This window comes from Canis lupus, chromosome 7, assembly GCF_003254725.2.
Source record: "Canis lupus dingo isolate Sandy chromosome 7, ASM325472v2, whole genome shotgun sequence".
Classification (NCBI taxonomy): domain Eukaryota; kingdom Metazoa; phylum Chordata; class Mammalia; order Carnivora; family Canidae; genus Canis; species Canis lupus.
In genome coordinates this window covers 73,651,132-73,667,495 of record NC_064249.1, presented here as the reverse complement: position 1 = coordinate 73,667,495, position 16,364 = coordinate 73,651,132, and the positions used below count along the sequence as shown (strand labels likewise).

The window sequence follows — 16,364 nt, the reverse complement described above, 5'->3', positions numbered from 1 at the left end:
TGTTATTTTAAATACTGCCACAATATACAGGAGAAAACTCTGCTCTTTTCTTATTGGGATGGCTAATCTGGAATAGGCTCCCTTGCTACTCTTAATAAAATTCTTAACTGCCTCAGGGACCTGGTGGAGAAAACACAAAGCAGATGCACAATTGTATACTAGCTTGTAATCTTCTTTTGCCATTGTAGGAGAGAAAGGAGAAAGGAGAAACACTGACAGAAAAGCCAAGCCAAGTGTCCTGGCCATTCTGATGAGGCACCAAATCCACTCCTTGACTTCTCAGTCGTATTGATCAATCATCTCTCTCTCTCTCTCTCTCTCTCTCTCTCTCTCTTTTAAGGTTGCTTAAACTAGTTTCAACTGGGGATTCTGGCCTTGCACCTGAGGGCATCCTAACACACAAGAACTTTGAAATTAAACTTCTTCAAAGCTCAGTTTTCCTCATTATCACAAAATTCCTCCCACTAAGATACTCTCTAAAGCTCCTTTCATATAATCATTTGTTTCAAATTATGTAATTATCCTATACTTTAGAACGGTATAAATATTTGTAACTAATTCTTTCAACTGGACACTTGGGAAAAAGCTGCTTTCTGCAGCAAGTTCTGATTTTCCAACTGCCTGTGGATACGGATACACAGAAGAGAGACCCCCCCAAATGCCAGTTGTTGATATAATAATGTAATATTTTTCTTGACCTTCTAAGATAGCTCATTTTAAGGATTAGTCTCCTTTCTTAGGGCAGTATCTGTTCCTGCCAATTATTCTTCCATTCTCTCATTCATCTTTCACTATAGACCACTGTATCTACCGCCACTATTCACCAAATAAATTACCCAGAAAATACTAGTTATTAATTTCCATTGAAAGACTTAGTAACTTGTATGTGGTTACAAGTCAAATAAAGCATAGTAACAAAGCTCTAATCCACCCATTAACATGTGGCAGCATTCTCGGGTTAAGTTAGCAAGCACTGATATATTCTAACTGGAAAATAAAACTAATGTAAAGACAATCTATTTGTTCATGGGAAATGAGTCAATGGAAACAACAACATAAGGACAGGATTTGCTTGCTCAACATACATAAGAACTAAAAGCATTTAGAATAGTGAAAGTCAATCAAATTAGAAAAAAATGCTTTGAAAGTGGAAATGAGATACCCAGTTTACATGGATCACCTGGAAACCAAGAAAATTTATTACAAGTTAAGTTTATTTAAGAAGATCAACTTTTCTGCTGTGAGAAAAGAGTTTATAATGATCATTGCCTGTGGAAGAATTTAATATTTAATTGAATTTAGAAGTGTTATTAATGAAATCTGTCTTGTACCAAGTGATTAAATCTAAAGAAAATCATTTTCTAAAAGACTATGAGAAATTCATATGCATTATGGACTACATAAATTATTGCTGAATCAAGAGAAAAAAATTAATACTTGGCAGACACAAGCATATCTGTTAATAAATCTAAAATTAACATAAGAATCAGCCTAATAATACTCAAATAACAAATGGATTAAAACTACGATTCTAATTTAAATAACTTAATACTGTAATGTAGCACTTTGTGATTTTTTTTTCCTCCAAGGACAGTCTACATAACATTCTCAACCAATGAAAACGAAGTTAAAATCATTAAAAGACTGGAATAGACATAAAACGTAAATTCTTACAAGCATTACCACTAGACCAAAGTTTAGGAAATTATAAGCCACTGAGAAGTTTATACAACACAGGGTCGGCAGAAACATGGATAGTTCTCAGACTTTGAAACTTAACTGTAGTCATATGGTATCTTTCTCCATTCCTGAAAACTTGAACCTTAGACCAAAATAATAAGTATACATTTAAAAAAGAAACAATTAGATTAATCACATAAAGTCAAAATTGTTAATCTGCAACTTCTGTCTTCCAAAAGAGTTTCTGCTTATACATGCAATGTTCTTCATGAGACATTTACTCTGGACCTTGTTCTACTAATCCGGTTTTGCTGTGTCTCTCCAATAAATGTGATTAACTGGGTGTTTAGAGGTGGGATAGAGGAAACAAATATCCTGTGAAGTTTTAACTAATAATATTTGTTTTGTTTGGTTGACTTTTTTTTTTTCTCATCTTCAAATCAGAGCTGAAATGGGTAAAAGACATTTTAGCATTAATAAATGTGTAAAGAACTTTAAATACCTATTCTGGTAAAAGCAAAAAAAAAGTCCTTCACGCTTAAATTACTACCAAAACCTTATTTGATGGTGAGGTTGGCCAAAATATAAAATTATATTTTTTAATACTGATCTGGTTCACTTATGGAATCATGTATCACATTAATGCAAAGCACAGAAAAGTTTCAAAAGTAGTAAATGCATTCCCTTGTATGAAGCTCTATGACACACAGTGTTTAATATTTGCACTCAAGTCCAAAACCATAATGGCATTTTCAACAAGTTCATCTTGCTTATTAATGTCCTAATTCCCTTCTGAGATTTTTAAAATATGTACTTATTTGATAAGAACTTCCTATTTCCCCCCAAAGAATCTTTAATGGAGTAGAAGAGAGAAAAAGTTCTTCAGATTTCTCCAGCTGTACACAGTGCCTCCTGCCTCCGAAGGCCCTCAGCAGGTAGCAGGCCTTCTGTCCCAAATGGACATTGTTATGAGAAGCTCCTGTTCCCTCTGAGGCTGCAAGAACCTCAAGAAAATGCAAGCCTTTCATTCATGTTAGCCCCACTACTGCCTGGTAAAGGGACTCTCAACTCTGAGATACACAGTGTTTTTGCATCCTTGAGGGAATACACAAAATGAATATAAACATGACAGGGAAGATTGGTTGTACTTGAAAATACATGGCATCATAGAATGATGATGTAATGATCAATTCCATTCATTGATTTGAAAATGATTTTAACTTTCCAGCAAAACACAGTCTTGGGAGAACCAAATGAGGCTTCAACTGAGCCATCTCCTTAGAGCAATCTACCTCCTCCACCTGGACTACTCATTTGTCCAGGCTGTCACCCAGCCAACTGAGAATGCCTACTATACTCTGAGTCCTGCAGACATTCATGGGTATACAAAGAAGAACCTGTTATAAGCAAGGTCCCAGCTCATAAAGACCAACTGCTCTCATTCTAAATGTGAGGCACCCAGGCAAAAGCTTTTGAAAGGCTCTCTTTCTCATGTGACTACACAGTCAGAAAATAGAAGCAGTTGTCCGGTGTGCACAGTCTCCAACATTCTCTTCTTTGCCATTCCTACCTCTCTCTAAACAAATGGAAGCTAAATGAGTCATTAACCATAAATAAACTGAGTAATTAATCTTAACCAAATGGGTAACTCTTATCAAATTTAGTTGAAGTGGACATTCTATGGGTTTTACAGTACCTTAGAGCTCTCTGAACACTGTAATATATCCCCTGTTAATTTAGTAGAACTGCCTCAGCAAGGAAGCCACAGACAGGCAAATGCAACTTCTGGTTAGTCCCCAGGGGCTCCTTCTGTCTCTAGTGGCTTTTCTAGGATCATTTAGGAATTAACTTGTCAGTGCTCAAGCGTTTCCACCATACTTGGGCCCAGTGTTATGGAACATCAAATAATCAAAGCTACTTAAATTTTAAAAGAATGTTCACAAGTTTATTATTTATTCAGCAGATAAATAATTTAGCAGTCCTTTACAATGTACAAAATTCTCTACAGTCTTAAAATATACTTTGCTAGAAAAGAGATATAAAAATAAGTATGACATAAGACAATGTATGATAACTGAAAAGTCAAGAAGGAGTCCAAAGAGTCAAAAAAGGGAAGGTCATTTCTTTATGAATAATAAAAGCTAGCATTTATTGAGTGTTTACTATATATTAAGCATAGAGTACCATGCTAAGCACTTTACACAAAATATTAGCGCATTAAATCATGAAGTACTACTTATCTGGTGGGAGGTCAGACAGGAAGAAAATGAGATTTGAGCCCTGCTCTGTAAAATTGCCTTAGCCATTAAAGTCAGAATAACTTTAACTACTGGAATATTTTTTAAATGTTGATTTAAAAAAAACCCAGAAAGTTCATTTTATCTGTTTCCATAATTTTATAAAAATGTTTAAAACCCTAACATGTATGAAATATTCACTCTAATATTCCCGGAGCATATATATCAAATATATTGCAAAATTTTAGAGGACTCAATGCAAATGTAACAGTTTTTTTTTCTTTTTAATTAAAGATTTTGTTTTAAGTAAAAATACTCATTTTTCCCTGGAATCCTAAAAACACCCTATTAGCGTCCTATTAAAACCAATTTAGCTTTTATATATATTTTTTTAAAAAAACAAAAGTGGAATAAGACATATGCCTATGTGGTACATTAATAATGCATTGTTTATTATCTTAGAGGCATTTAATATGAAAATAATACATTCTAATTTATTATATGCATGTTATTTCTTGTTCAAGTAAATAATTCATACAATTCCCATGCTAATTGAGATCATTTGAAATATGAAACTTAGAGCTGTTTCAGTAAGTAAGCTGGGTAAACATAACGTATAAGGTGATAAGTAGGAATACAACAATCAAAAAGGAAACAAAAATAAATCCATCATCAAGGAGTTTTCAAGGATAACGAGGAGAAAGTTTCACAAATAGCTTATGCAAGGCCCAATGGGATTGATGCTGTGTAAGTGGTAGCAGAACTCAGGAGAAACAGATACAATTTTATCAGAAAGAATGTAAGACATTTTTCTCTGGATGACGATTGAGTTGGGCATTACAGATAAGGCACAGGCCTTTCACAAGCAAAAATGAGGAGAGAGATTTCCTGCATCTACTGCCCTCAGTCAAGGCAAAGGCAGACAAGGCAAAAACCTGAAGGGAGGTAAACACTCAGGTGGTGGGGGGAGGGGTTCCTGTGAATGTCCTAACAGTAATGGCCTGAATTCAGCAGGGAACCAGGCCCTAAAGAGAAGACCAAAGGCCATGATAAGAAGCTAGAACTTTGTTTTATTGGTCTACATTTCTCAAATTGGAGAGGGGAGATAGGGGGAGGGAGACAGGGGAAACAGATGTAGCGGCAAACAAAATGAGAATAAAATCCTATTCTTTACAAAGGCGGAAATGTTCTCATGGAAGACAGACATCTAAAACACAAAAAAATAAATAAAAACATGATATGGTGACATATAAGGGTAGATATTTTAATGTGGATTGACATTTGGCCAGAAGGAATTGGAAGAAGCCATAAAGGATATGGAGAGTGTGTATCTCAGGCAGGGAACAGCAAGAATAAGTTTGAAGGATGAAGTGTGTGAGGATGTGCAAGGTATAGTAGGACCATGTGATGGAGAAGAGAACAAGAGATAAAATCAGAGGAGTGTTGGGAGCAGGTCATATAGCACCTGTGAGGCCTTGACAAGGATTCTGTATTTTGCCAAGTGAAATGTGAAATCATTGAAGGTACCATGACCAGATTCATATTTTGAACGTATCTCAGTAGACCATCATAGGACAACATGGAAAGCAGGAAGGTCAGTTCCTAATGCAATAATCCAGGAGAAGAATAATGCCAAGAAGACCTACCTGATGGCAGGGAAGGTGGCTGGGAATATTCTGAAGGTTGAGTCACCTGGGTTTGCTAACAGGTTGAAGGCGGGTATGAGAGAAACAAAGGGAGCAAGGATGACTTCAAGTTACTTAGCCTGAGAACCAGACAAAAGGTATTGTTATTTACTGAGATGGGAAAGAAGCAGGACAACCATTTGGAAAGAAAGATAGGAGAATCAGGAGTTCCAGGAGAGTGGTCCTGCTCACTCTGGTAGGATGCCATAAAGAGCAGGTCAGATCTGTCAAACTCCAGTGCCCAAATGCTCTACTCAGCTTTGATGGAGGCTGAGATGCAGGAACAGATGGGTGACAACATGAGGAATTCTGAGCAGAGCAAAGGGAAGACGGGAGAGTTGACAAGAAAGGGAAAGTCAAGTTGAAGGGAAAGCAGCATACCAGGAATGAGGGAGAAGAAGTCTTCTGGGAACTCACAGAAACCAGAAAAGATGTGGACTGTTTGCTGAATGATTCTCCTATAGAAACCACCAGAGAGGAATGAAAGGAAGAACAAGAACATGGAGAATGCTGCTCAAATAGAACATGTTCATGAAATAAATGATGGAGGACAAGTTTCAGCAAGTAATGGTTGCACCATCTGAACTGCTTTGAATTCAGCAGCAATATTCCTCTTTCCAGGAGGCACTTGGAATGTCGTTTTTACAACAATGTCTCATTAAGACAACAACTAAAAAGCCAACTTACCTCTATAGAGAGGAAGAGTTCATGATAAAGACTCCCCCTTGGTTATGCGCCACATTAGGTAGCACTCTGAATTGAATGAAGAAGAGGAACGCACTGCTGCTTTGAGAGAATTATTGCCCTCCCATTCTTCCATTTCCAAGTGCTGTCTCAACACCACTGCCGTAATGACATGCTGTAGTGCGATGCATCGGTGGCTAATCCTGAGGATTCTCTATTATCTCCTGCTTTAGGATGTGCAGCATCAGAAATCTGACGGATTAATGAAAGACTGTTAATGCTAATTGCTGACATAAGACTATTTAGGGCACTGAGGCAATCGCTGAATTTTTTTAGATGTTTTCACAGCTTTTCAGAGCACTGTACTCATCAGTCATGCTAATTCCAACAGTAAACAGCACACAGCTTTGGTGAGAGACCATTAAAACTCTCTTTTATCATTTCATCTCTGTAACTCCTTCCCAAACACCATCCTTAAATCCAGATCATTTGCCTTAGATCATTTATCTGCTGTATTCACCCTATCCAGACTTCAGACACAGTTGATGGCTAGATTTTACACGTTCCTAATTAGAACAGATGTGGCCACCCTGGCTTAGAAACACCTCAGCAAAGTGAACCAGATGCTCTGCTCATGGAAGGGCCATCAAGTGCTGACACACTTAAGTTTCTTAGAGATGATTGGTGCCACTGAAGACCTAGGGGCCACCCAAATGTTAATAGTATAGCACAGTGAATGGAAACACAGCCCTTGGAATTAAATATGAGCTCCAGTTATAATTATGACCATTATTATCAGTGCAACTTTTAAGCCAATTACACCACCTCTCTGAGCTCCATTTTGCTCTTCTATAAAAATGAGGTTATCACTTCATGCCTTTGCATATAAAATGTCTAGTAGAGAACTGCCAGAAAAATGGAACAGGCCACTGATTCAGAAAACACCATGGTCTGGTTCCTACCAGAAGTGTGTCACTACAGAGGAAATGGATACACTGGTCAAACAGCTTGATGACAACTGGCCATTGACATCATCCCCGTTCCATACATAACCAACCTTCTAACTTGGCTTCCCTTTAGATTGTTTAGATCTGGGTACAATGTGCCTTTCACAGAATGCTTTGTCACATTCTCATTGTAAACTGATAGATTAGCATTTGACATTTGGATTTTTATACATATGCACCTTGTGATTTTGTTTAACTGGAGTACAATCAGCACAGGATATATTGACAATCAAATTTCATTAACATCCAGAACCTGGAGGACATTATGCTAAGTGAAATAAGCCAGACACAGAAAGACAAAGACTGTATGATCTCACTGATACATGGAATCTAAAAAAGTCAAACTCACAGAGGCAGAGAGGAGAATGGTGGTTGCCAGAAGCTGGAGTTGGGGGGATGGGGGTGGCAGGAAATGGAGAGGTACTGGTCAAAGGGTACAAAATTTTGGTTATTCAAGATGAATAAGCTACAGACATCTAATGCACAGCATGACTATAGTTCATAATACTGTACTGTACACTTGAAATTTGTTGAGAATAGATCTTAAATGTTCACCCCACAGGAAAAAAAATAACTATGTGAGGTGATAGATGCATTATAATTAGCTTGATTGTGGTCATCATGTCACAATGTACATGTATATGCATGCTTTAAATACATACAATGTTTGTCAATTATACCTTAATAATAAAACTGGAAAAAAAATTCATTACGACCCACAGCTACTATTACTACCTCACCCTTGACAGATACGTGGCACTAGAACAATCACCAGGAAAAGTCTAGACATGGGAGAAGGGAAAGGTGTCAGGGAAATCACCCATCTATCTAGGAAACAGTTCTGTATCTCGGGACCATTATCTAACTCCCAAACTAGACTTTCAGTAATCCTCAGAAGCACCCCAATGAATCCCCTGGTGTATCATGAAATTTAAAAGTTGGCCTTGTGTTAGTTAACTCTCTGTCCATCTGAATACAAATGTGCTATTACAGCCAAGTTAATAGGAAGAAATATATTTTATCACAGTTACTAAAGTTGAAAATCACTGCTGTAGAAAATCAAGTTTATTGATTATTTTTAAGAGGAAGAGTCAAAACAAAGAAGGAAATTAGCACAGGTTTTGACGAGGCTCGGTTATATTTTCTCGGTGGGATTCAGTTTCAATTTAAAGCTGAAAAGACTCCCAGCTTAGAGATATTGGGTGATTTGGTTAAAATTCCAGAGGATTAGATTCAAGATTACTTTGTAATCTCATGACTTTAAAACCTTCTTAATTAAAGACTTACATTTGTTTTAAATGAAATGGGACATGGACTTGCAGACCAGAAAAGCAAATCAGTGTGAGGGAAAAGGTTCTGAATGGTGGTCCCTGAGGCTCCCAAATTTAACGTGATACTCAATTTAAGAGGAAATTCAGGTCCTGGATGTGGGTCCCCCCTTCACGCAGCCTGTGAAACGGGCTGACCTCAGGCCCCCCAGCACAGATCCACTGGCTCGCATTAGTGCTGCAGCATACATCTGGAACCATTCTCCTCTTCCTAGATAAGGCAAAATGTGGTGTTAATGATGTTTCTATCTTATCTCGAGGAGAGAAAAACAAAGCCTTAGGTTCAAAAAAAAAAAAAGTGCCTTCCTGAGGACTCACTTGTGTACAAGCTCGGCCATGGAAATCCATCATCCTCTCAAGGATTTCTTCAGAGTTCACGATAGAAAACATTTTTAAAATAACAAAGATGAAACTTTAAAAGCATCACTCCAATTTTTTTCTTTAATCCCCTCACATGCCAACTCTAAAATAAATCAGCAAACAAGCCACAAGTCTGTTCCATTTTGTTAACTGTTCCAAAACTCCCTTCCACATTTTCTGCAAGCAACTGTCCTACTTCTCCGTTGCTCTTCACAACCCCATTTCTCAGGAGACTGGTATGCCAATCCCCATAGGTCCCTCGCCCCTGAAGTGACCACAAGCCCCCAGCACACATCGGGTGCCCAACCAAGTCCCTGGCGGCTCCAGGCCAGGTGCCAAAGGCTGTTCTTCTTAAGCTCTGTCTTCCCTCCTGTCTGGACCACCTCACCATCTTGGAAGGCCCTCACTTCCCAGGGCTTCCTGTGTTTCTTCCTCCTCCACCAGGTGTCCAGTGTCAGGAGGGTCTGCACTCCTCCCTGGATCCTCTTCTAGCTCTCTTCTTGCTCTCTAGATATTTCATCTATCCCCTGGCTTCAGTAGCCTGGCCTCCCCTTCGGCCCACCTCGGCCATCTCCACAACTTGACTCCCACACATTCAAAACATCCCCACAGCCCTGGTTGTCCTCCTGTGTTCCTTGGTGAGTAAATGGCATCTCCCTCCAACCTCAATTTTCCCCTTTCCCTCACCTATTTTATCCAATCTATCATCAAGCCTTGCTGATTTTAGCTCCCAAATACCTCACCCTGTTGTCACTTACCCAGAATACTGACATAGTCCATGAACCCATTTACCACCACCCATACTTGCTCTCTCCACCACATTTCTAAATCCATTATCTTTACAACCTGAGTGATCTTTAAAAACATTATGTGTATTTGTGTGGGAATGTGCATACACACACACACACACACACACAAAAAAAAAAAATTGTGTTAGTCCGTGTTGCTCTTGGCTCAAGTAGTTTCCAACTGTACCTGAGATACTTCACATGGTTTAGAAGACTCTCCCATTTCTGGTCCCCACCTACATCCCTACTCTTTCTAATAAACCTTACCCTATTCTGTGTTACAGACATGTTGGCCTTACAGTTTCTAAAACATTCTATACACCCTGCTCAAAAAAATGTCTTTTGTACACTGGTGCCCTCTGCTACACCACTACCACCACCACCACTTCTACCCTGAAAATGGATCATCTATACTGTTGATTAAAAATCTGGATGATCAGGCCTCAGCCTAAACCTAAAGAATCAAAACATCTCAGAGTAGCCCAATACATCCTTCCAACAATGACCACATGATTCTGTTAAGTAGGTTTGGGGACCTAATATAACTAATTATCCCTCCAAACACTTGACTGACCCCTCCTGATCATATCCATGGGGCCAAGATCACCATTAATGAGGCAATCCACTCCTACGGACAGGTTAGACAGCTCTTCCTTATACTGGCCTGAAACTTGTGCCCCAGAACTTTCTACCCATTGCTCTACTTCATTAATTCATTAAAATCTCCTCATAGGACATGTTGACATCCCACCATCTTAATGTTTTCCCTCTGAAGCTGCTTCCATGCATCTACTATTTTTTTAAGACTATAAATTTCTAGAGCACTTTAAGGTTCACAGCAATTTGAGGGGAGGTTTCTGAAATTCCCCATGTACCCCCCCTCTGCCAGCTGGATACCCAGTATCAACATCCTCCACCAATATCAGACATTTGTTGCAACTGATAATTTACAGGTGCATTATTATTGCCCAGAGTCCATAGTCCACCGCCATTTTGAAATGTAGTTCCTAAAGCCAAATTTCAATGGTTCCAGGCCAATTCTTCATTGAAGCTAACTTAGTGGTTCTCTCTCAACAGCACACTGGTCATGAAGCCAGTAGTGGGGAAAATGGATATGCACTGGAAACCTAGCCTGTCACTTAGGAAGGCTCAAGATTGCAAGCCACACCAAGTCTCTGCTTCCTAATTTGCTAAATTGAAATAGCAACAGTGTCTTCCTCTTTGGGCCAATATAAAGATTAAAATAGCTCATGCATGGATAGCACAAAGCTTGGTGCTTGTCACACAGAAATGTACATAAATAGATGTGAGCTCCCTGAAGACAGAGCTTTATGACAATTTTGTTTAGCACTACCAGCATTCAGAATACTGCTTGACCCAGAGTGGGCATTCAATTATTTGTTGAATGACTGAATCATTAACAGTGGTGGGCAAAAGCAGAATTTAAAATAAGAAAACACAGGATCCCTGGGTGGTTCAGTGGTTTAGCACCTGCCTTCGGCCCAGGGCGTGATCCTGGAGTCTCAGGATCGAGTCCCACATCAGGCTCCCCACCTATGTCTCTGTCTCTCTCTCTGTGTCTCTCACAAATAAATAAATAAAATCTTTTAAAAATAATAATAAAATAAAAAAATATTTGATTTTGAAGATAGCTAGAAAAAAAAAGAAAAAAACTAAGATGGAAAGGAATTCCAATTTAGTTTTCCTTTTAAAGTATATTCTTTAGATGACCCTTAAAATGCCAACCAATGGTTTTGACCAATCATATAGTGATTTAAATGTTTCATTCCTTTAAATAAAATCGAATAAGAAATGTATGATTTAGAATCAAGACTTTGTACCTTATTTGCAATTTTTAGGAAACTGTATTATCTTTTTCCAATCTCATTTCAAAGACAGTATCTACCATCCAACAATAGTACGCTAGGGAGTAACAGAAATGCATTAAATCGGTTGCATTAAGTCAAATCATTAAACTACTTAACAATTTTTGTTTCTGAATTATTTTAATTCATTAATATTAAAGTGAAACGTAGTGAATGTCTCAGACATTTAAAAAACCCAATCTAGTATACAGAAACCCAATAGTGCCTCATAGAATATGTACCCCAACATACATATTTCTTATATTACTATGGAAATATATACCTAGTATATTTGTCACATGGCCATTTGAAAATTCTCAAAAATCTTTTAGAAAAAAATTAGCTGTTTTTTTTTTTCCAAAAGGAGAGCTACCCACACTAGGATTTCCATTTCCACAGGGCCTCTTATTAGTAACAAAAGGAACTCTGCTCAAGCATGGCCACAAGTAACATGCTTCCTAACTAACCTCTACTGCTGGTTTCTGTGCTGGTCCTTCTAGAGGAAAAATAACTGGGTTTAACTTTGATTCTACTCCATACCACAAAAACTTCCCACCTGAAATATTTAAGATGGTATTTAAGGTAAGCATGGCCCATGTACTTGGCCTCTGGTTGCCCCTGGTATACACCAGAGGCCTCATATTCATACTACCTTGGACACAGCATGAGGCGGGGAGGGAGCAGGTGCTTCATAAATACTTGCTGGAAAGAACTGAGCATCATCACAGGTCCTAGGTAATCTATATCCTGATGGATCCCTTCCGTGGTACCTCAAAGCCCAGAGTCCAGCCCTAAAACACTAGGACAAAGACTATCACAACAGATGGGTATGCAGTCTGTCTGGCCAGTGCTCTTCTGGGCAGACAACATCTCCCTCCCAGGGAATAGGAGGGTAAGGACAAGATGGCCCAGAGCAGGACATACAATCCACATTAATGAAATGTAAATGACTTCCCTGCTCAGCTTCTTGGCTTAACCAGGTCCCCCAGGGAGGGAGCTATGACCCTGATGAAGGAAAGGCCAATGTCTGAGGCCCAAAAGGACTGTGATGCTTGGTGTTCAAAAACTGAAGAGAGAAAATATCCTGCTCAAAGTGAGGACAGAGTGACTGGTTGTGCAAATCAGTGGGGTCAGGAGGGGAGTACAAACAGCATGGGACGGAGACAGTGGCTTCCAGAAGGATTCCTAATTCCACTGTTCCATTAGGCATCATTTTGGAGCCTTCAGAGGGAATTCCCTCTGTAGACAAGGAAGGACACCAAGCCATCTGCATAGTTATAAGGCCTACAATGCTCAAGTAAGGGGCAGTCGAGTATAATTAATTCCCAATGGGAGATGTAATCAGACTGAGTATAAGAGCTTGTCAAATATCTCACAATTATAACCCAAGTACGAAAGCTGGAAGAACACAGGTTAGGCTTAGACCCTGAGCGAGGGCATTGGGGTTGTACAGATTACAACTTCATGACTAGCAGACCTCTTATGTTCATAAAGCCACCAGCTTCGTTGCAGGGATGGGGGTCACGTGGAAGGTAATAATGCTAGTAGAAGCTATCTCTATGCTCCCTCCCATTCCCTGAGCAAATTATACCATGTCCCTGGTCCCAACATGTTCTTCTGGCCATCTACCCACGGGTTGACAGTTGAACTCATCGAAGAAAACTCTGACAGCAGTTTTTAGGTCCCTACGTACAAGACTGAAATAGAAAATTTTCTCTCTCCCTTAAGTCTGTGTGTTAGGCCTATATGGACCCTGCTAAAGTCCAAAAATTGTTAAACCTTTAAATGGGGGCAGGGACTAAGAGCTTTACCAAAGAAGAGTGCTTGTCTCACAGAGGGCACACAATGTCCTATGTCATATCATCTGATTAGACAGTATCAGAAAATAGCCCACTTTAAAAAACAAACCTAGAATGTAGTCTCAAGAATTAAGCTTGGTCTATGGACAGCCTTCCCTTTGCCTTGGTCAACATCCTCAGAGGAAAAGGGGCAAAGTCAGGGGAGTATTTGCATTAGGCAATCTCACAAATGTTAATTCATTCAATCCTCACAGTAGGAAGTATTTTCTCTATAAAAAAGAAAAAAGAAAAAAGAAAAGAAAGAAAGAAAAGAAAAGAAAAGAAAAAGAAAAGAAAAGAAAAGAAAAAGAAAAAGAAAAAGAAAAAGAAAGAAGAAATGAAGCCAGGACGCTGTGTGCCCCTCAGCTGTACACTGTGGATATGGATTTCAAACCAAGACCTATAACTGCTAATGTCACACATTAACATCAGTGGCCTCACTGCAACTTTGTCAGTGACTGATGAGAACAGAATAAGTGCTTCTTGATGATCCCAGAACCTCTGCTATCTCTCAATGTTTTCATTCAAGAAGGCATGGAAGAGGGGACACCTGGGTGCCTCAGTCAGTTAAGTATCTGTCTTTGGCTCATGTCACGATCTCGGGGTTTTGGGATGGAGCCCCATATCAGGCTTCCTGTTCAGTAGGGAATCTGCTTCTCCCTCTCCCTCTATTCCTCTCCCCTGTTCATGCGCTTGCTTGCACGCTCTCTCTCAAATAAATAAATAATTTTTTAAAAAAGAAAAAGAAAGCATGGAAGAGTTATAGTGCATTTTCTTTCTTTTTTTTTTTTTTTAGTGCATTTTCTATTCTCTTACCTCAATATAATTTTATCACAGGGCAGGGATTAGGTCATAGTCCTTTTTCATTTTTAAGACAAAAATAGCAAAACTGATTCAAATTTCATGTGACTTTTACAAAAATCTATCTGCATTCACTATGATAAAGAGCTGGAAAGTAACTAGTAGGTAAAACCAAATCAGGAAATCTGAAAATCTCTGACTTCTTGATATGCTATTAGGTTGTTTTTAATTTTATTCCAACAACTTTCATATCAGGAAATAAAGGAAACAATTGTGATGACATTCTACTGCCTGCTTAAAAAAGATATTTAAATCTGGGAGTTTTCTTAACCTTCTAAAGCTTTTTTTACACACTTTTATCTCACTACTACCCTTAAATATATGCGCTCAATGACAGCAATAGGTATACTCCAAGCTCCTGTAAAGTCTCTATAAATTTTGTTAGAGGCAAAAATTGATTCCATCCAGGTCCTTGAAAATGTTAGCCAAAGGAAGGAAGTGGCACAAACATAATGGCTGGTTCCCCAGACAGCAGCCATTCACCTGCACACACCCTCAAGTCCTAGGAGCCCTGCACATGCTCTCCCGTATCATCTTCACAATAACCTTGTGTGGTAGATACGAGACTTGCCTCCATTTTACAGAAAAGGAAATGGAGGCACAGAGAAGTGAAGTAATTTGCCCAGGCCACATAGCCAGAAAATGACAGAGCTGGGATTCCAAGCCAGTCCCCCAGTACTGTCACCCTTGCACTTCAACAAATACTGATTGCTTTCAGACTAGGTAACATGGGGGGAAGCCCCTTGTGCAAGATGCAATCTGACCTCATTATGAATAGAGAATTAGGACTTCTAGTTCTTCATTCCTTAGGAAGCCTGGAGAGTCTGGAGCAGTGCAAGGAAAGAATGAGGAAGGCCAACAGGGGTTATGGTCCTACTCACACCTATAAATATTCACTTGTGTAAATCACAAGGCCTTGGTTTGTTCTAATTTAAAATACCAGAAGCCAGGAAAGGACGGCTGGTAGGATAGTTTACAGTATATTCATATATGAGCTGGTTTTAGATCTTCCAATATTGGCAGGTTTTTGTTTAATCATGATGGTTCCCATACATTTTTCAGAGCTCTTCTCTCACCACTCAGTCCCCTTGTTCTCCATGGGGGATTCTCCATGGAACAGGGGTGCACTGAAGAACTGAGGCTTCGCCCAGTAAGTCCTGGACTCACATTCACAGCCCACCAGCTGTGGCCACTGGATTGATTTGACTATTTCTCAGGGGAAACAATGCCACTCACCTCCTATCATTGTTCTTGGGGCACATAAAGGGTCCAGGGCCTGTTAACACACAAGGAGCTGTTTTTATTACTCTAGGCCTTAATTATCTCTTACCTAAACTCTCAAATTAATGAAAACATGGAACAAAGACACTCGATGTAGCATTAATAGTGAAGCACTGCTAATGACCTAAATGCCCAACACTAAGAAAGGTAAGAGAATACACATTGTGGAATAGTACTAAAGTCATAGGCAGCTATTAAAAATCATATTTTCCAGAATGATTTCTCAGAATGAAAAAATAATGATGATCTTGATCTCTGAAAAAGGCAAGCTGCAAAAATTGCATTCATAACATATTCACTATTGTGCACAGGAGTACACATGTACAATACAGATAGACACATGCAGGGAAAGCTGGAAAATATACAACAAATTGTTAATAGTGCCCTTTGAGTAATTTTATCATGTTTTAGTTTCTTTTTGAAACTTTCTGGTATTTTCTGATTTTTCCTACAATGATAATGCAAGATTCGTATAATCAGAAAAAGGGTTAAAAATATAAAATGATTTTTGACAAAACAAATATATATTTTTCCAAAAAAGTTAGGATTTACACTAAAAGCAAAACCATTTTAAAGCCACTAAATTATACAAGAACACCCCAGTAAGATATCACCTTACATATAAAAGAAAAATAAAAAAATAATAATTTCCAGAAATTCAAATAGCATTAAAATAAGCAAGCTACACATACTGAAGATTTAAAAATAAAAAAGGCATAATAAAAATTTTATACAAGTGACTGCCTAGAA

General features: G+C 38.7%; 1 protein-coding gene across 6 annotated transcripts in view; it reads right to left on the bottom strand.

Annotated features, from left to right (window-relative positions):
• PTPRM (protein tyrosine phosphatase receptor type M) overlaps positions 1 to 16,364 on the bottom strand; it is a 786,460-nt gene that overhangs the window by 713,939 nt on the left and 56,157 nt on the right. The window contains exon 1 of one of the 6 annotated variants that reach the window (XM_049112920.1): positions 6,290 to 6,308. The exons of the other annotated variants lie outside the window; for them this stretch is intronic. The gene's annotated coding sequence lies outside the window, so the exon portion shown is untranslated. Of the gene's footprint in view, positions 1 to 6,289; positions 6,309 to 16,364 lie in introns of those variants that run through there. 6 annotated transcript variants of the gene reach the window in all.